This window comes from Nansenia antarctica, assembly GCF_963989245.1.
Source record: "Nansenia antarctica genome assembly, chromosome: 9".
In the NCBI taxonomy this organism is placed as follows: Eukaryota; Metazoa; Chordata; class Actinopteri; order Argentiniformes; family Microstomatidae; genus Nansenia; species Nansenia antarctica.
Window position 1 is genome coordinate 33,392,849 of NC_137679.1, and position 19,482 is coordinate 33,412,330.

Consider the following 19,482-nt stretch of genomic DNA (forward strand, 5'->3'; position numbering starts at 1 on the left):
TGCAACTGTTTCTTGTTATATTTTTGGGGCAAATCAAACTAAAACAAATCAGACCTCAGCAAGTATTGCCTAGAGTGGTTCTCATCGCCGAATGGGCCTAGAAACCAAATGTGGAGCAGATTTCATCTTGACAGTGATTCAATTCCCTACATACCGATATTCATACCAGAATGGTCTACCAAAAGAGGAGGTTAGTTTTCCAATTTGAAAACAAGGGTTCAAAGAAACAGACATTTTGTAATCCTGCAGTCAGTTCTTCCATCCTGCTGGGAGGATTTTAAATGTCTAAAAACACCACTTTGAAGTTTAACTTCAGGGTTCCTTTCATAGCAATGACTATGGAGCTGCTCCTTGCATAGCCAACTGGGGTTTTGATTGGTGCATTCTGGTGGCCATGTACTACCAAAGTACTGATTTGATTTGATTTGATTTGACCCCCCACGTTTACGCCCGATGAACTCCACCTATGTATGTCTGGGACAAATATACCTACTCTCAGAGAAAACATGAAACCTGTGTTCATTCACACTACAGTATGGCTGAGGTAATTACGGCTTTGTTATTCTCTTTATTTGGCATACTTTCCTCCCCCGGTGTTTGTCTTTTGAATGGAACGAGCAGGTGTAAACTCTGCACAGGTGTGAGTGATTAGTATACAGGTGTGTGTGTGTGTGTTTGAGAGAGAGAGAGTCTGTGACATCCTCTATGACCCTTGCAGGCTAAGCCTACCTGGCATATCTTTCCTTATCTCGACCATCACCACCACCTGGAAACTGATCATCATCATACCTGCACGGCAGAGAGAAGGAGAGAACACGTCACGTCAACGAACCCACCGGCTGACAGACAAACACACAGCAGACAGCAGACTAGTCGAAATAGCAGCTCTCTTATCCGCAGGCCTACGAGCGTACATGATGACGTATGGTGACTCAGGAGTAGATGATTAGTCTGGTAATAACAGCATGGAGGGAAACTTAAAAGCAGGACTACCGGTCTACATGAGTTGGTAATGTTTGGACAAGAAAGGGCATGCTTTTGTTTTCCAAGGCTGTTTCCCCTCTCCTCCTCTGCACAGAGAGGGCTGAGGGAGGCTGGACTCATGAGGAAGACCCTCGTCACATTCAAGTTACCAGCCCCTAAACCCTGAGCCTTCTGTGTTTGCATATTAGATATGTAAAAAGGCTACTATGAATGCGTATGATAAATATTAATAGTACATATTAATAGTACACTTTTCCCTGATAGACGCACAGTAGGCAGAAAGCACTATTTACGAATGTTAAATGTAGTATAATAGTCAGCTCTGGATGTGTATAATGCGCTCTTTTCAATTAAACAAAGAGAGAGAGAGAGAGAGAGAGAGAGAGAGAGAGAGAGAGAGAGAGAGAGAGAGAGAGAGAGAGAGAGAGAGAGGGAGTTTGAGGTAGTAGTGTGTTAATCCTATCAGAACATGCTTATGTAATTCTTCCTCTCCCCAGCAGAGGGCAATGTCTCCACTCCATTGCGCAAGTAAAGACAAAAAGGCCAGTGATGCCAGCTCTGGGACATAACCGTCACACACCCTCCTCTAAAACAGAACATGAGCAGAAAGAAAAAAACACATGTTGAGGAAAACCAAACGGTACAGAAGCCCTGTGATGGAGCTGAGGTTGAAGCTGTTTTGAGGGGAAAAAACAATGGTCATACAGCCAAAAATGAACATGAAATAATGTCCACAAGCACTGAGGTTGAAATGAAACAAAGAGCGATATAACAATGTATTGAATGGTGTATGCAACTTATGAACAATTGTCTTTACAACACAAACAGAAGAATTACACGTTTGTTTGTTGTACACTCAACTGCTTGTCAATGCGAGTGCTTTAGGAATGTCAGTAGTAGGTAAAAGGCGCATATAAACATTGGCCGTCTCTGATTGGTCTCACCTTGAAAATTTGCTAGGTCCCTCGCCATCCTCGTCATCGAAGTCCATCCTGCAAACCAATCAAAGGCCAGTTATTGACAATCTGACATGGGTGATATGTTGTGGTGAAGAGTACCTTCTACTCTCCATCTCTAAGCTTGTATGTTCCTGTCCAGATAGATAGATAGATAGATAGATAGATAATTCATCCCGAGGGGAAATTCAGGCGTTACAGCAGCTCAGACCACAACAACAACAGCAAAATAAAGTGAAAATAAAATAGATACAAATACAAAATAAAGACAGACCGATAGACATTTGGGACCTTATACAGTAGGTAAGACTTAACATCGTACAGGCGTGACTCTGATCACCCAGACACCGCAGAGGCACATTAACGGGTAAATAACTGGAATTGCAGACTGAGAAAGCTTGTTCCCCGTTTCCGAGGTTCTCTCTCGTTCCTTCCTGCTGGTGTCAGATGGGACGCGGTGCGCGGGCCCTGACAGATGAAGGGGGTAAACACGTCTATTTCCTGAGCGGCCCCCTGACAGGGGCTCTCGTCAACTCTAATGGGTCCATGTGAATACGTCACGCAGGCAGGGAGGGAAAGTGATGGAACGTTCCTCCACTCCGGCGGCTGGCCTCCAGACACGTCAAGATAGAAATCAGTGTGAGTGTGTGTCACAACCGTTGTTGCTGAGAGTTAGAATCAACAGCCTGTGAGGCGACGCACGTCGGTTATCGTGTCATATTGACGGGTGAATTGGCCAACTGCACAGTGACACATTCAATTTACCAGCAAAACCCCAGAAAGGGGTAGGGAGGGAGTCTCCAGAACCTGATATGGCAACGATTCTGTTGCAACATTTCAGGTTAATTCAAGATTGATTTCAACATGTTATAAGCAAATGTGTCAAGACATTAGAATGACTAAACCATACTCTATAAAGAAACGTGTTGACATAATAATAATATTATTATTCTATGGAAAACTAGGCTGGGTACCTGACTGTTCTCATCTCTGGCTCTACCGTTGCCATGCCAAACAATGACAGGGCAGCTAAAGCAGGAAGGATGAACTGTGTTGGAGGTGTCCTGGCCTATAGAGAGGTGCAGTGTGGGAAGCAAGGCCGCAATTCATCTGCTGATGACTGGTTACTATGACAATGGTAATAATAACTCCTAATGTTATCACATGAACTCTCTCTCTTTGTTCTTCTCAGTGTAAGAGTGTGTGTGTGTGTGTGTGTGTGTGTGTGTGTGTGTGTGTGTGTGTGTGAGAGAGAGTGAGAGAGAGCCATGAGTCCTAACATTGAGAGTTTATCCCTGTATTAGATGAGAGGATTGAAAATGAAGGGGCTGATAAGTGTGTGTGTGTGTGTGTGTGTGTGTGTGTGTGTGTGTGTGTGTGTGTGTGTGTGTGTGTGTGTGCGTCAAAGGAACACATGTCAGCGTTTCACACTTCTGTCACTGGAAAAAGCCCACAGTCACATAGATACCAAGTGCAACAACACTGACAGGATTAACAAATACAGGCAAAGTTAAACAATCATAACCTTTTTTTTATGTTTGTTTGGACAACAATTGAGCGAGCAATCAATCAATATACGTATATAATTTTTTGTATATTTTTTTTTGCCATGCAATCAACTTGTCAGTCAACTGTTGAAATTTTGTATTTTTTGCTCTAGGCACAGCCATAGCCAGCTCCCCTGGAGCAATTAGGGGTTAAGTACCTTGCTCAAGGGCACATGCAGCTCCCTCCTGAGGTGGGGATCAATCTTGTGACCTTCCAATTGCTAGCCATTTACATTTACATTTTTGGCATTTAGCAGACGCCTTATTCCAAAGCGACTTATAATCAATACATTTGACTAAATAAGTGAATCGTCCTCTCTAACCTCTAGGTTATCGCATTTTAATGTTTTATTACATTAAACATGTCAAAAAACACAATTCTTTATCGATTCAACAAAATACACAATCATGACTAGGTGATGTGAGCCAACATAAATATGGTTTCCATTTGCCTGTATATAGGAGTGATTGCTTTGTGAGATGTCATTGTTATGACAGAGAGATTACACAACACACTGACTCATTAAGTATCATTAAGTATGGAGTGGTTGGAGAGATATCAGAGTAGCACAATCACTAACATAAGGGCACAAGGGCGATGAAGAGGAACAGAAGGGAGTTCCCCCTCTCTCAATCATCTCTTTGAAGGTGATACATCTCGGTGCAGCACGTATGGTTTACCTGACAGGGGGGTTAATACACCATTAAGCCTCTGTCCGTCTCTCTGAATGAACACGGAAGATGCTGCGCTACGTATCTATCTGTTGTTGTCGTCTCCGGAGCCTCTTGGAAACATTCCATCCACACACACGCATAAATAAATAAACAAATAAGTGATGCACACGTGTCCCTGGTGTCTTTCTGTGTCATGTTGAGTTGTCACATTGCCTGGATAGCTCTGGAGTTCATTTATTCATGTTTGTGTAGGCAGAGTGCCAGCGAGGAGTAAGCGGCCTGGTTTCATCCCTGAGGAAAGCTGACCGCAATACAGGAGCACAGCGTTTTTCTCCTTCTCATTATAGACGTGTACGCTTGCCATATGTGACCGCAGCTGGCGAAACCGGGAACAAGTCGGCAACCAATCAAATTGTTCAGACTTTTATTCAGAAAAATGGAAGTAAATGTCTCATTTGAAATTGAAATTGAAAATCAGCTTGAAGAGCGAGTGTGTCATTGATTTTCAACAACATTGACATTTATTGACATTTTTCAGAATAAAGGTCTGAACATTCAATTGGTTGCCGACTTGTTCCCGCTTTCACCAGATGCTGTCACCAGCTAGCACCACAGGCTCCTGGTGTACAAAATGAAAATAGCGTTGTTTTTGTGTGTCTGTGTGTGTCGTCGTCCCACCCCCCTCCCCCCCGTGTGAAATGACTGCAAAGAGAATATCAGTTGGGCAACATTGGGACTTGACAAACGTCATTGAATTTCAACACTGGTGGTGTGCTTAACTTTGAATCGGCATTTGTGTATCCAGTGCATCACCTACACCTGTCTCCTTGGGAGAAATAAAGTGACCTATTTCAGTGACATTTCATTGCAATTTCCTCGTGGACTATCCATGGCGGTGTATGACTGAAGTACGGATACTCACCCTCCCGACCTCCTCTTGCCCCCTCGCCCTGGCATGGCTCCGCCCATCCTCACCTGCCCTGCCCCTACCACTGCCCCGGGCATGGAAACCGGGCCCGGCAACTCAGAGCCCATCTCTGTAGGAGACAATAACGACAATGTTATTACAGTGTTATTACCTACTCTGTCGCACATGTTTTGGTCACAGGGTGCTCCGTAGAGCTAGGCCTGGTGGCAGTAGCAGTCTGCTTTGGGAAGGGGATAGAGGGAGTGTACTGCTGAATCATGTCACATGCATCGCCCTTTTCTTGCTCTCTCTTCCTCATTCTCTCTGTGAAGCAACAACAGAATAGTCTCTCCCTCTCTCTCCCCCTCTCTGGCCTACTCATTCAATAACTCTCCAGCTGCCTTCAATTCCCTTTGCTCTAAAGTATATTTTATGACCTCTGTGTAAGTGATGTGCTACCGTATTCTCACTTTCTGCTTCTCTCTTTCTGCTTCTCTCGCTCCATTTCTCTCTCTCTCTCTCTGCTTCTCTCTTTCCATCTCTCCCTCGCTCTATGGCTCCTACTCACTCATTCAGGCTGATGCAATGGATAGGTTAAACAAACCCCTCTGTTAGGCCCCAGTGCACCCGCCCCGGCAGCCAGTTAATATATAGTTAGTTAATATTTGATACCGTGTGCATTTCCCCCCCTCTCCTCCCCCCAGCCGCTGCTCCGGCTCGGGGGGAAAACACACGGTGCAATGCAGAATCCTCGCAGAGAGCTCACTCATTCATTCATGAATCGGGGCGTACATAAACACACACGCGTTCATCTCATAGTCACACGGTGGGGCCTGCAGCTCGACCAGTAAACACGGAAAAGCCATCGGAATGTAAAATATGTTACTGTTATCATCGCTAGGTATGTGCTGGGGAGGGTGGTGCTGGTGGTGTGGGGGGGGCTCCCGTTTAACTCTGGCTTTCATTGGTTGGAATTATAAAAGTTGGTGTTTCGCAGAGTAGGGATGCACCGATACCAGTACTTACTACTATGCTCATGTACTCGTTAAACTACTAGGCTACCACTTTTAGGATAAGCGATGATGACGACAAAAGTAGATCAAACCGCAAACTATGCTCTGCATAATTGTGTTCATGTGACAGGGTCTGGTGAAAGAGGTAACAAGTCAGGAATCTTCGAGTCGCGAAACGTACCAAAACATTATTATTATTTTTTTTAACGACATTCAAATAAGCATATCTCCTTCAACTACTTTCAGATTTCAATGTATGACATCATTTTAAAGCTTACAATCTGCACTCTTCATAATCTGTAAAAAAAAAAATCCTTGCCATCTTGGGGACCAAAACACCAGACCCTGTCACATTCAATTGGTTACAGTCAATGTGAGGAAAACGAAAATAAAGAAGTCATTGTTAGAACTATAGCCTAATGGTATCATTAAGTACTCGGTATCGGTACTCGGTATCAACAATACCCAAATGTAAGTACATGTACTTGGTCTGACAAAAGGTATCAGGTATTGGTGCATCCCTATCCCAGACGCTTGGCACACCACCTAGGGAAAAGCATGGAGGAAAAACACTGGACCAGCTAAACGTTATTCTCTTCACCAGCTCAATCAGAGCCACATCTTCAGTGAGTCATTAAGAAGCCCTGGGGGTCAAACGCATTCATCAGACTGTGTTCTGGGACTGGGGTTTGGAGCGTTTCTCCTTTTCAGTCACTTCTCCTCTCTAAGACAAGGTTGTTTCTCCCTCCCTTCAGCCTCCTTTTCCCCAGTCCCCTAGTCACTCAAACAGCCTCAGGACGTTTACCATTCTATAAAAGCCCCTGAAAAGAGCGCGTGCGCACACGCACCACACACACACCACACACACTACACACTCCAGTGAAAGCTAACTACTCTAACAAATGAGGCCTTATTGTGACAGGCTGAAGGAGACAAAACAGACACCACTGAGGCCCTAACTTATTCACGATGGAAAAAGATGGTAAAAAAGATGGAATACATGTCTCACAACAGAGGGGGCTCTGATGACAGATAATCACTGAATGGTCCTATTCTGGCCATAGCAGGATAGCTCCAGATGCTAAACATGCTATATGAGCATCAGCTAATGGGGATCCTTTCAATAAATAATGACATTAGGGATGCTCCGATCTGGATTTTTGGGGCCGATACCGATCACCGATTTTTTTCCTCAAGATCAACCGATACCGATACCGATTTTTTTTTAAATACATAACTGTAGGCCTACTGACTGGATAGCCTACATATTTTTTGCTTTTTAGACAAAAGTTTTGATCCATTAGGCACCAAGCAAACGCAGACCCATTTTTATGGCATAGTAAAAGTCTGGCCTATCACCCAGTTAGGGCCTGAAGCCCAAGTCAGTGGTATGGCTGTATAAAAGACATCATAAACGTGGCCTTCATGGTTTACATACTGTTACGTCCTCCTGTTTTCTGTTCAGTTATCTGTCTTCCCCAGGAAATTTTTTTTTTTTTGCCGATCACCGATCGAGTCATTTGGAGTGAAATCGGCCGATTTAAATCGGAAGCCGATAAATCGGAGCATCCCTAAATGGCATATACATAGCCTATACAGTGTACGCCAAACGTCACTGAATTGACACAACATATGGCTGATCAATTACGGCCATTAACACACTGCAGGGCCAACCCGAACAATATTGTGCTGGCTCAGATATTTTCCTTTCACATTGACCTTTCCAGCAATGTATCATCAACTATGGTGAGTGCGTCACCAGGCCGGCCCAGTACAGCCTAGCTCGGCGCAGTTCGGTATTGTGGATTTTAGGGTTTAGTCCGGTTATTGGTATCTACAGCGTCACCATGGTGACGGGATGGACGCAGCATTAACCATGAGGCCCACGTTCGAAAGGATATCAATACAGATGTTTTGCACACAAACACACCAGCCTTTTTCCATTAAGCTAGCAGCGCATCCGAGAGGAAGCTGCCCTTCCTACTGTAACTGCTGCTCACCCCGAGGAACAGGATACCTAAATTAATTTACATGCTGCTCGTGTATCTGGGTCTGCACTTAGCGAAATATGATCCGCCTTTTGTTGACACTGTATTTAATGGAGTCTGAATCATGGTTCAGATGATGAATATGTCCTCTAATACGTTGTGGCCCCTTCATCTTCCTTCAGTCACACCTCACTTGCACCCCCCCCCCTTGGCCTATAGTACAGTATGGTACACACAACCTCACCTGCACCCCCCTAGGCCTACAGTACTGTACACCCCCAAGCTCTATGGAGGAGATTACATTTACATTTTTTGCATTTTATCCAAAGCAACTTGCAACAAACACATTTGTCTAAGTAAGTGAATCGTCTATCCATCAGTCATCATAAGAAATAGTCATCTATGCCAAAACCAGGGGCAGTTAAAACGCTAGACGAAGGATAAATTCAATTTTTTTGAATTTATAGTGGACAAACCGGATATGGCTCACTGGTTTGGATGGCTCAGTTACAGGGTGCATGACGCTGGAGCACCAGAGTGGAGGGCTTGATGCCCGCAGGGGCCACAAACTGTACAAGTGTGAATGACTTTACAAACACTAGCCATCAACTACATATACAACTAGGACCATCAAAGTTGTGGGTTTGACCATATATACCAAAAAAATTATGTGCTCACTGCAATGTAGGTCGCTTTGGATAGCACTAGGACCACTGACAACTAGGACAGACAAATAAACACTAGCCATCAACTACATGTACAATTAGAAAAGTCAAGGTTGTGGGTTTGATTCCCCTTGGGACCATATACACTGAAAGATATATGCACTCACTCACTGCAATGTAAATCGCTTTGGATAAAAGCTTCAGCTCAATGTCATACATTATCTATATTAAGACAGTCAAATAAACACTAGCCATCAACTATAATATACTAAAACATATTATGTCCAACTAGGACAGTAAAACAAAGAAATTGCTCCATTTGTGCTACACTGATGTTTCTGTTCTGCTGTCACGCTAACTTCATTAGGTCAGTGAACTCGCCATGTCACACATGCTCCAGGCCAATTGGATCTGTTCCAGCACGGGATAATCCTCCAATGACACTGCACTCTGCAACGCTTCGGGTGCAGTTGGCAAAACGGGGGCTCTGATCTAGAGTTAGTTTCCCTCAATGTCAACCATTATGAAGGAAAGGGCAAAAACTGATCTTAGATCATTATGGGCAAAGTGGGCGCATTTGGCCTGACTATGAGCTATCAGGGTTGCCGGGTTGAGAAGGCTTGGGATAGGCCTTCACGGTCTAATCTAACATAATCTCAGTTTACAGCACGCTTTTCCAATCCATCCCAACCGGCCATTATATCATTCACTCACTCAAAGAAAACAAACATGAGATTAAAACGGATCAAATAATCGGACAAATAGGTTTGTTAATGGGTAGGAGCAGATTACTGCCTTTCTGTAATCCCTTGTTTAAAGAGTGTGTGTGTGTGTGTGTGTGTGTGTGTGTGTGTGTGTGTGTGTGTGTGTGTGTGTGTGTGTGTGAGAGAGAGAGTTTGGTCCTATTTGTATGGAAGATGTAAGCCTTGCTCGCAGATGGCCTGCAGATTGGTCCTCCTCCGAGACTGAGGAAGAAAGAGAGAGAGAGGAGAGTTTCTGTTTTTTAATAAAGTGTCCTTCGTCTCTTTCCTGCCAGAGAGAGAGTTCTCATGTTGATTGTTCATTCCTACCAACGCCTGCCTCGCCTCACGACTCTGTATGCAGCCAAGGTGCTAATAACATGCCTCTTCTTTATTTATTTATTTGACTTCATTTACATTTCCAATGAAGTGACAGAGAAAGGGGGGGGGGCCCGGGGGGGTCTGACTGAAAGACTTGCTGTGGATATGGGGGCCTTATGTCAGATTAATTCTGGATTCACTTCCCAAGAAGGAGGCCTATGATTATTTTAAACGGTCTATAAATGTGATTAAAACACGTTTTAATAAACATTGCACGGAAGGCACAAAAACGTGCCTTGTGTGCAATGTGCAATATTGCACGGTCGATGTAATAAATAGTTGCTACATTGTAACAACTGATGAGGTCCATTCCCTCCTTGTCCTTGCATGAGACAGATCGCAACCATAAAATGCATTATAACTTCAATCAGGGAAAATGGATCTCAATGACAATTGACATCCAAGGTAGTAGCCTAATTGTTTTGATGGCTATGCCGAAAGCTAGGCCATTCAGTCCAACCTCCAGCTCTTTACACCGCAATAACCGGAGAGTTAAACTCCAGTGTCACTAGGTTCATATTCTTCCCGATCATCGGATCAACAGGCAAGGGACATTGACCTACAGATAATATGTCGAGTGACACCAGTAAAGGCCACCATTAAAACCCGAAATGCACGACTCAAATGACCGCGGTGAGCATATGCAAAAGAACCTTTGTATCACAGAAGGGACTGCTCAGGGAAATCAGAGCACGTACGAGCCGTGGCTGCCTGCAAGCAAACCAAAACGCAATCAGCATCTCATTTCGCGTTACAGACTCCCAAAACGCATTTAAAAGCATGAATATCCTTCACCTAGCATTGTCGCTTTGAAAACAGTGCTTCTAAACAAACTATGACGAAGACAAACGCGTGTAAAATGTATTCGTGTGCAGAGAGAGAAGCTTGTTGGAAGGGTGGCGAGAAAGCGTCCAGCTCGGTGGGGGAAGGGGATGCTGGAGCTCGGTGTTCTAAAGCGCCTGGGCTTTAGTTGCCTTTCGGTAAAACGTCCAAAAATAACATTGGCGTTTAAACTAACCCAAAACCCCCGATAATAGTGACACCGTTATTATTAAACCCCCCCGCCCCCATGTGTTGCCTTCCCCCCCAAAAGGAAATCTTTGACTTACCCGATGGATTGACCGCGGCGGGAGTTGCCATGTTGGCTCGATGGAAAAAACAAAATGCAGCGATGAGAATGACGCACGACACGGCCGGCCGGAGAGCCCCGGGAGAGACGCGGTGGGGTTTGGCTGCACGCAAGGCTCCGACAGCCGCCTACAGCCGCGACATGCGTTCGCTCGGAATATGCCACTGGAAATACGACAATATAATAAGGCCCTTTATTTCGTTACGACCCCGATGTATTTCATAAATGCATTCTCTCAGAGTAAAAAAAAAAAAGCAAGATGTCTGAAAGGTACCGCGAGATTTCACTTGAATTAATTAATGATGCTTGGAATCAGATAAGGTCTTTTGAAAAGAAAGAGAGGTGTAAAACGGTCTATTAACATTGCATGCGTATTGTAGTTGCGTTACCCCCTTTGGAAGTTTTTTTTCTTTTTTGAGTAGCATTCAATTCCAGTTGTTTGCTTTTTCGTGTTTTCCAAATAGTTACCAATAGCCTATGGGGCAGAGTAACATTTATGTATCAATAAAGTGCTATATGATGAACAATACACATGGCACTTAATAGGTGTGATAAATAGCTAATTTTAAACTCCCTTGAGTTGCTTTAGTGAAATCATTAGTTTAACAAAACACATTATCCGTTGATTTTCATCTTGGATAATTGTCAAGCTTGGATAGACATACATTTGATGTAATTATCAAGACCTTTGTGATTCAGGACTCGACTTTCAATGTCACAGATCATTAACGTACCCGGTGGGTATTCCCTGTTAATCAGAATCTGCTAATAGATGACAATCTAGGTCATGTAACTCCACTGGTCTTGGTTCGCACTATTTGTGATTGTTTTTCAACGTCCATCAAATGCTTCATATGAAATAAATCTTGGTCTAGTTACTCTACAACAACTACTAATACATATATATATATATATATATATATATATATATATATATATATATATATATATATATATATATACATACACACACACACACACCCACACACCCACACACACACACACACACACACACACACACACAGTTTAATAAACTGTAGTAACTTTGTAGTTACACCAAGACATATTCATCAATTGGGTCTTTGGATCATTCCATTAATTTCTATTGCCAGCAAGGCAATACGTTTTAACACATCTGGGTGATAAGGGAGCAGTTTTAGAGGTAAAGTGCTTTGCCTCAGAGGAGAGCACTTGGGCGAATAGCCTAGCAGCAAGTCAGAATTAGTGGTGCAGTGTTGTTTTCTCCTGGTGGATTTGTAGCTGCAGTTACATATACACTGGGTTTATTGGCTCACATCTGAAATCAAAGCCACCAGAGGAATATAATCTGCAAGCTACACTGTAAATGCCAGTAAACATGTTATTTATTAATTCTCTCATTATTTTCTCTTCAGATGTTAATTGCAGTTAGCCTCAGGGTTTACCCATTTGTCGTAAACAAACCAACCCCCTCAATTACTTGCTCTTTTCTCCTCCACACAATAGGGGGGAAACATAAAAGTGTTGCTGCTTGCAAATGGGGAGGAGTTCCAATGCTGCACTGAAGCAGGAACACGACACCACAGTTTAGGACCCTTTTTCAATTATTATAAACTCGATTCCTCGCATACTCGGCTCCGTCCTCCACTTGCTTCCTTCTCAAAAAGCATTGGAGGAGAGGATCTAAGGGGCCTGGCCTTTCCTCCGATTTCTACCTCAACCAGCCTCCACTGATAGTATTCAATTGTTGAATAAAGACACAATTTTGCTATTTAGGCGAGAAGACGCTTACAGTATTCTGGAGAGACAGTTTTTGCTGTTTTGGGAGTGTATTGGTTTGAGTCTGAAGGGTGGAGAGTGTATAGACCGGATCAGTGAACAGGTCTGTGGTTATACAAATTATACTCCAGTGTATTGCCTATTGGGGACTCCAGTGTATTGCCTACTGCTACCCACAGCAAATGCAGGGTTATCTTTGGTTATATAATTGGATGCTGTTGCGTACTTTCAATAATGTGCAATAGATGGCTATATGGTGTATGCAAAGTTATTCATATTCAGATATGGGACTTGATAAACATATATACATACTGTATATACTGTATAGTGTGTGTGTGTGTGTGTGTGTGTGTGCGTGTGTGTGTGTGTGTTTCTGTGTGTGTGTGTGTGTGTGTGCGTGCGTGTGTGTGTGTGCGTGCATGCATGAGTGAGGGATAGAGAGAGAGAGTGAGACAGATGATCCTGAGAGTTTTCAATGTTTTCGTTTTCATGTTTCCTGCCTCACCTGCTGTCCAGACACACAGAACCTTGTCTCCTGTCCTGTTTGTCCTTGACCAGTGATGTTGCCAGCCTGTCCAGCAGTCTGCCTTGTCCCTGGGTGGGAGACGTGGCTGACAGGGAGCAGCAGGAACGAAAGGGAAACATGCAGGGTGTTATGGTGGGAAGAGTTTACTGTAGTTTACCTCTGTACACGCAGGCCTCCACTGTCTGTCTGTCTGTCTGTCTAACTGCTTACATTACCGTAACACCCTACAAGTCTCTCTCTCTCTTTCTCTCTCTCTGCTTCTCTTATTCCCTCTCCACCTGCCTCTCTCTATCTCTCTTTCACACACACACACAGACACACGCACCACACGTGCACACACGCACGCACGCACAAACGACCCTCTCTGGGAGGGAAGTCAGTGACCTGAGAAAAGCCTTAAAGCCCTACATCTGACCTGACACCCTCTGTTATCTCCTGGCTGTCCTCATTAGAGAGCCTGCCTGCCCCTGTAGGATAGAGGGTGGAGGCCAGATTTGGGCTGGGGCCATACTTGCATATGCACACACATACAGTACAGACAAAGAAACACACTCTCTAGAATACACAGACACGCACGCAGTCACACGCGTGCGCGCGCACACACAAACACACACACACATACACACACACACACGCACACACACACACGCACACACTCACACAGAAAGAGGAAGAGTTTACCAGTATGTGCTGTGTTTCCGCAACAACGAGTAATGCTGTACTGAACTGAGCTGCTCTCCACCCTGGTGCTTGTCTGTGGGGCTCACTGTGCAGAGAGGGGATGCAGCAGCCAACATCGACTCCCTCTCTATCTTTCCTCCCTCCTTTTCTCTCTCTCTCTCTCTCTACTCCCTCCCTTTCTCCCCCTCCTTCCCACTCTCTCCATCTCTCCTCCCTCCCTCACTCTCTCCATCCCCCTCTCTCTCTCTACTCCCTCTCTTTCTCATCCTCCTTTCCACTCTCTCCATCTCCTCCCTCCCTCCCTCTCTCCATCCTCGTCTCTCTCCCTCTCCATGCTCCTTCACCCCCCCTCTTTTCTCTCTCTCTCTCTCTCTCTCTCTCTCTCTCTCTCTCTCTCTCTCTCTCTTCCTACTCGCTAACTCTCTGGCTCCTCAGATCACACGAGGAACCCTCTTACCTTCAGCAGCACAGGATGTGAGTAAAGCAGGTAGGAACATTCCCTTGCTTTCTCTACCTCTATGTCTTTTCTTTCTTTCTTTCTTTCTCTTCCACACGGGCAACAGTTCCTCATGAGCTGGAGTTGTGGCGTCTGTTTTGATGCAGTGTGTGTGAGTGTGTGTGTGTGTGTGTGTGTGTCTATAGTTGTGTTTGGGAGTGTGTGTATGTATGTCTGTATGTTGTTGTTGTTGTTGTTGTTGTTGTTGTTGTAGTGTGTAGAAGTAAGGTTTGGGAAATGCATTCTGGAGGGGTGTGGGAGTGTGTGTATATGCATGAATGCGTGTGTGTGTGTGTGTGTGTGTGTGTGTGCATTTATGTGTATACACATGGGTGCGCATGTGTGCATGTGTGTTCATACATGTGTATGTGCATGTGTGTGTGTGTGTGTGTGTGTGTGTGCATGTGTGTGTTGCGACAGTGTTGCGACACTGAAAGCAAGATTACCTTTCTTTTCGGAGCTGTTCTCTTTTTTGGTCAGTGCCTTCAGGGAGGCTGGTAACACTGGGGCTTGGATTAACACCAAAAATCAGATTACCGTCTGCCCTGAGGGGTAAGAGGCATCTCTGGTAACTTGTTATTGTGTCTCCTGTTGTTGAGAGCCATGGAGACCCTACGACAGTTAATTTATTTCACTACGATTTTGGGCTCAGCACTAAAGAGCTGTGATTGTGAATTATGGCTTAGGTCCCTGAAATAATTCAATGCAGTAAAGTAAAATAGAATGTAACTTAATTCCCTTCAGGTAATCTCTCTCTTTGTTTTATTACTTTCAGGGGAGCAGTTGATAATCAGATTTTTGTCTGCAGAACTGTATGCATAGGATAATCTACAGTAGACCATCCTTTTTATCGTTGCAGAGTCTGCACTCTAGAAGTTTATCTCCGAATCAAGTCATTACATAAATGTCTCTAAAACAACTCTGAGCACTCCTTTATCTTCTGCCATAAAATCAGCAATTATTTTAGTCGAACAAATTCACTGAACAGGACTTACTGTAAAACGTTAGATAAAGAGAAGGGTGAGGTCAGTCGGAGTACGGTTAGAATATCCATTCCAAATTGCTTTTAGCAAGTCAAATATTGCCTCTCCTTATAGATTTCCAAATGGATATTTTATGACATCAGAGATGCAAAGTAGCGATCTGATCACAATCCGTTTCTGTATCTATCTGTTGTCATTTGATGTTGACGTTTGGTTGTGATGCATAACAGAGATCACTAACACTATGAACTCACCGTTAGAATGGTGCTCTGGGACTCTCAAATGAGTGAGTCAAAGAATGATTAGCACAGAGCCCATCAGAGGTTTGACTATAGGCAGTACTGAAGTTGTAAAAGAAAATCAGGGGGGATGGTGGATTTTATCATATGGGGACAATTTTAGCATCCCCACAGCGTCAGTGACTTCAGTGTCAGTGACTTGGTCAAAATGTCATTGCATGTGTGCGTGCCCCCTCGCCCACAGTATTTTACTCAATATGCGCAAAACGAAATGTTGAAATACCAGTAATACCACGTTCATTGATAAAATGATATAAGGGATGGAAAGGGGGGGATGGCAGTTTTAGAAGGGGGATGATTTTTTACCGTTTTTATTTCAGGGGGGGATGCCATCCCCCCTCAACCCCCCTCAACTGGAGGGCTGACTATAGGTTGGGACTCTCAAATGAATGAGTCAAAGGATGATAAGCACACTGCCCATCAGAGGGCACATCAGGGCACACAGAGGTTTGACTATAAAGCCATGATGCTCCTTTGATGGATACGAGGGGGAGACAATAAATCCAGAGGCATTCGATTCCAGACTGGGTTCTGCTCTGTTTTTCGCCTTTGCCAGTAATGATGCAGCATTGTTGAAAGAGTTCGGCATCCAGTGGCTAGTTCTCACAGCATCTTTTTTTTTCTTTTTCTGAGTGGGGCAGTCCCACTCATATTTTTCATTTTATTGACAGATACAGTAGAGATTTAGACAGGAAGGATGGGTGAGAGAGAGAGGAGGGTTACATGGTCCACGCTTAACCCGCTACGCCTAAGCGCCTGACACAGCATCTCTATACCAGGGGAGGCTGATGCGGGTAGAACTCAGAGGACAGGCTCATTGTAACACACGGGATTCAATGAGGAATCCTCATTACATTCCACACCTTACATTGAGCCTGTCCTCCGATTTCAGTCCCCACCCCACCAGCCTCCCCTGCTCTCTACTGTGTAGGCTGGTGGAGGTAGGAATTGGAGGATGGGCTCATTGTTTCATAGATGATTTTTTTTCTTCGCCCTCTGCCTTTGTTTCCTTGAAATCTTGTGCGATTGTGTCTGTCTGGATGTTTATTTTATCCCTTTATGTTACGGGGCTTTTCTGTAAAAGAGACTCAGATCCCCCTGTGTACAAATTAAGAATGAACAAGAATAAAATAAAATAAATTGTAATGCCTGGGATGGAATGAAGAGTTCCTCCTGCTGTCTTGGTTCAGCCACCCCTGACCTTGATCCCCAGCCCCAGTCTTCATTTGCTTCCCACTACCACCGCTTCCCACCCCCCTGTACAGTTTCTCTACTATACTGTAAATAAATAATAATGTAAAAAGTAATTTGTTCCTTCTTTTGGAACTGCCAATGCCCCCTGGTCGTAGCATAGATTACTTTCTGCCAGTATTACGATGACTAATGGATAGATGATTCACTTACTTCGACAAATGTATTTGTAGTAGGTCACTTTGGATAAAGGCATTTGCTAAATGCCAAAAATGGAAATGGAAATGCTTGACTGGCCCTCCTGGGTAGATCACTGGAGCAGACAGGTGGTCTAGTTACCTGCTGCCCTCTTTTGACTTCCCTCACTCGACTTCCTTGGGCTAGACTATAACACCCCTATATGGAGCCTTGACTTCCCTGGGCTAGACTACACCAGCCCTATATGGAGCCTTGACTTCCCTGGGCTATGGAGCCTCCGTCTTCTACCTCCACCAGCCTCCCCAGAACTGTACATAGATCAATAGGTAACAGAAGGGAGATGGGGGTTGGTTCTGCTATATGTACACTCCTGTAGACATTAGGTCTTGTCTCGGACAAAGTCAGCGGAGATGATTCCCCTGTAGAGTTACAACATCTATTCTCTGCCTTGATGTGCTCAAGCGATCAGAGAGCTTCTGTCAGGGGGAGCATTAGCAGTCTGACAGCAGAGGATCACAGGCTGATAGGATATGCAGGGCAGGCTTGTGGAGGTAGAAATTTGAGGACAAGCTCATTTCAATGCATGGAACGGAATGAGGAACGGTATCAAACATAGGTTGTCACATTACAATGAGCCCATCCTCTGACGTTTGCCTCCACCAGCCTTCATTTACAGTATATGATACACTGTAATGTGACTTTCTGTTTGGATGTCAATTCGGTTTTTGAGCATTTAGTAGTGTGTGTGTGTGTGTGTGTGTGTGTGTGTACTATTAGTTATGTTAAATATGATTTCCTCTGGGGTGTCTAGGGCATTATAATGGATGTAGATTAGAATAATTGCCTTGAGGCGAGGCTGTCTTGTAGATATTTATCTCTGAAATACTCCTTCACAGGCATTTTTCCCCCCTCAATGAATTACGGACACAATACAACTCTTAAGATTTGGTTGAGGAAAAATGGAAAAGAAATTGATGAGCCTTGTAAAAGCCGCCAGCGGAGAGAATTCTTCCCCAAAAGACTCCTGGGGAAAATGAATCCAATATCCATAATTCATCACTGTGTCGACTAAAGTATTGGAATTCTTTGCTTAATCCAATCCAAGACTGTGCATGTTGAGAATAACTTCGGGTCCTAACTAGTGTACATGCACAGTGTGTGTGTGTGTGTGTGTGTGTGTGTGTGTGTGTGTGTGTGTGTGTGTGTGCGTGCGTGCGTGCGTGCGTGCGTGCGTGCGTGCATGCGTGCGTGCGTGCGTGCGTGCGTGCGTGCGTGCGTGCGTGTGAGTGTGTGTGTGCATGCGTGTGTGTGTAAACAAAGAGATCGATAGATACAGTTATATCTAAAGAGGACCTGAGAGGCATCTGTACTACCATTGGAGCGTCCAGTAAGTGCAGCCATTTGAGGGACAGTAGTATCAACCTAGTGGACTTAAGAGCCCCTGTGTGTCCAACCTACTAGGACTGTACTATACTGTATTTAGGTCTATGCAGCGAGCTGGCATTGGGAGAAGGACCAGAGAGGAGTCTGGGACAGGGGAAGAGAAGCTGGCAGGAGGGAAGCAGCCGGGCTCTGGATCAGGATCAATGGCCCATTAAGAAATGATTACAGCTATCAGTGCTTGCGTACTGGCTCCTTGATGGTACTTTAAACGTCCATTCTTGTAAATCTGGTTTGACATCAGCCATTGGGGTCAGTCATGGCCAGTTGCTCTGAGATTGCACTCTGTCTCCACAACCGACGCCAGGGGTTGTTCAGGCAACAGACGGTAACACATGTGGAGCGTACAGTATATAATTCTGTTGTGGACAGGTTGACCTCAACGCTAGAGGTAAACGGTGCCTGGACTGTAAATGTTCCATATGCTGTTTCAACATCATCTATTATTGATGCTCCGTTGTTTCGGGGGTTTGTGTTTGGTTGGTCAGGGTCTGGAGAACAGCTCCGCCTGGCTGACAGAGCGTGTGTCACGTCGCAGGCTTGCAATTCCACCCCAGCTGTTTGTCTGTATGTGAGTGTGTGTCCGTGTGTGTCTGTGTGCGTCCGTGTGTGTCCGTGTGTTTGCATGTGTGTGTGTGAGAGGTATGTGTGTGTGTGTGTGTGTGTGTGTGTGTGTTTGTCAGTGTTGGTGTATGTGTGTCACTATACTCTCCACTGCTTTCCCTGTGTGTCAAGATAAGTGTGTGTGTGTGTGTGTGTGTGTGTGTGTGTGTGTGTGTGTGTGTGTGTGTGTGTGCGTGCGTGCGTGCGTGCGTGCGTGCGTGCGTGCACTTGCGTGTGTGTGTGTGTGTGTGTGTGTGAATGAAACACACCTGCTTGTGTGTGATTCCACTGGACACTTCAAGGTGCCTCTTCAAAGTATTCC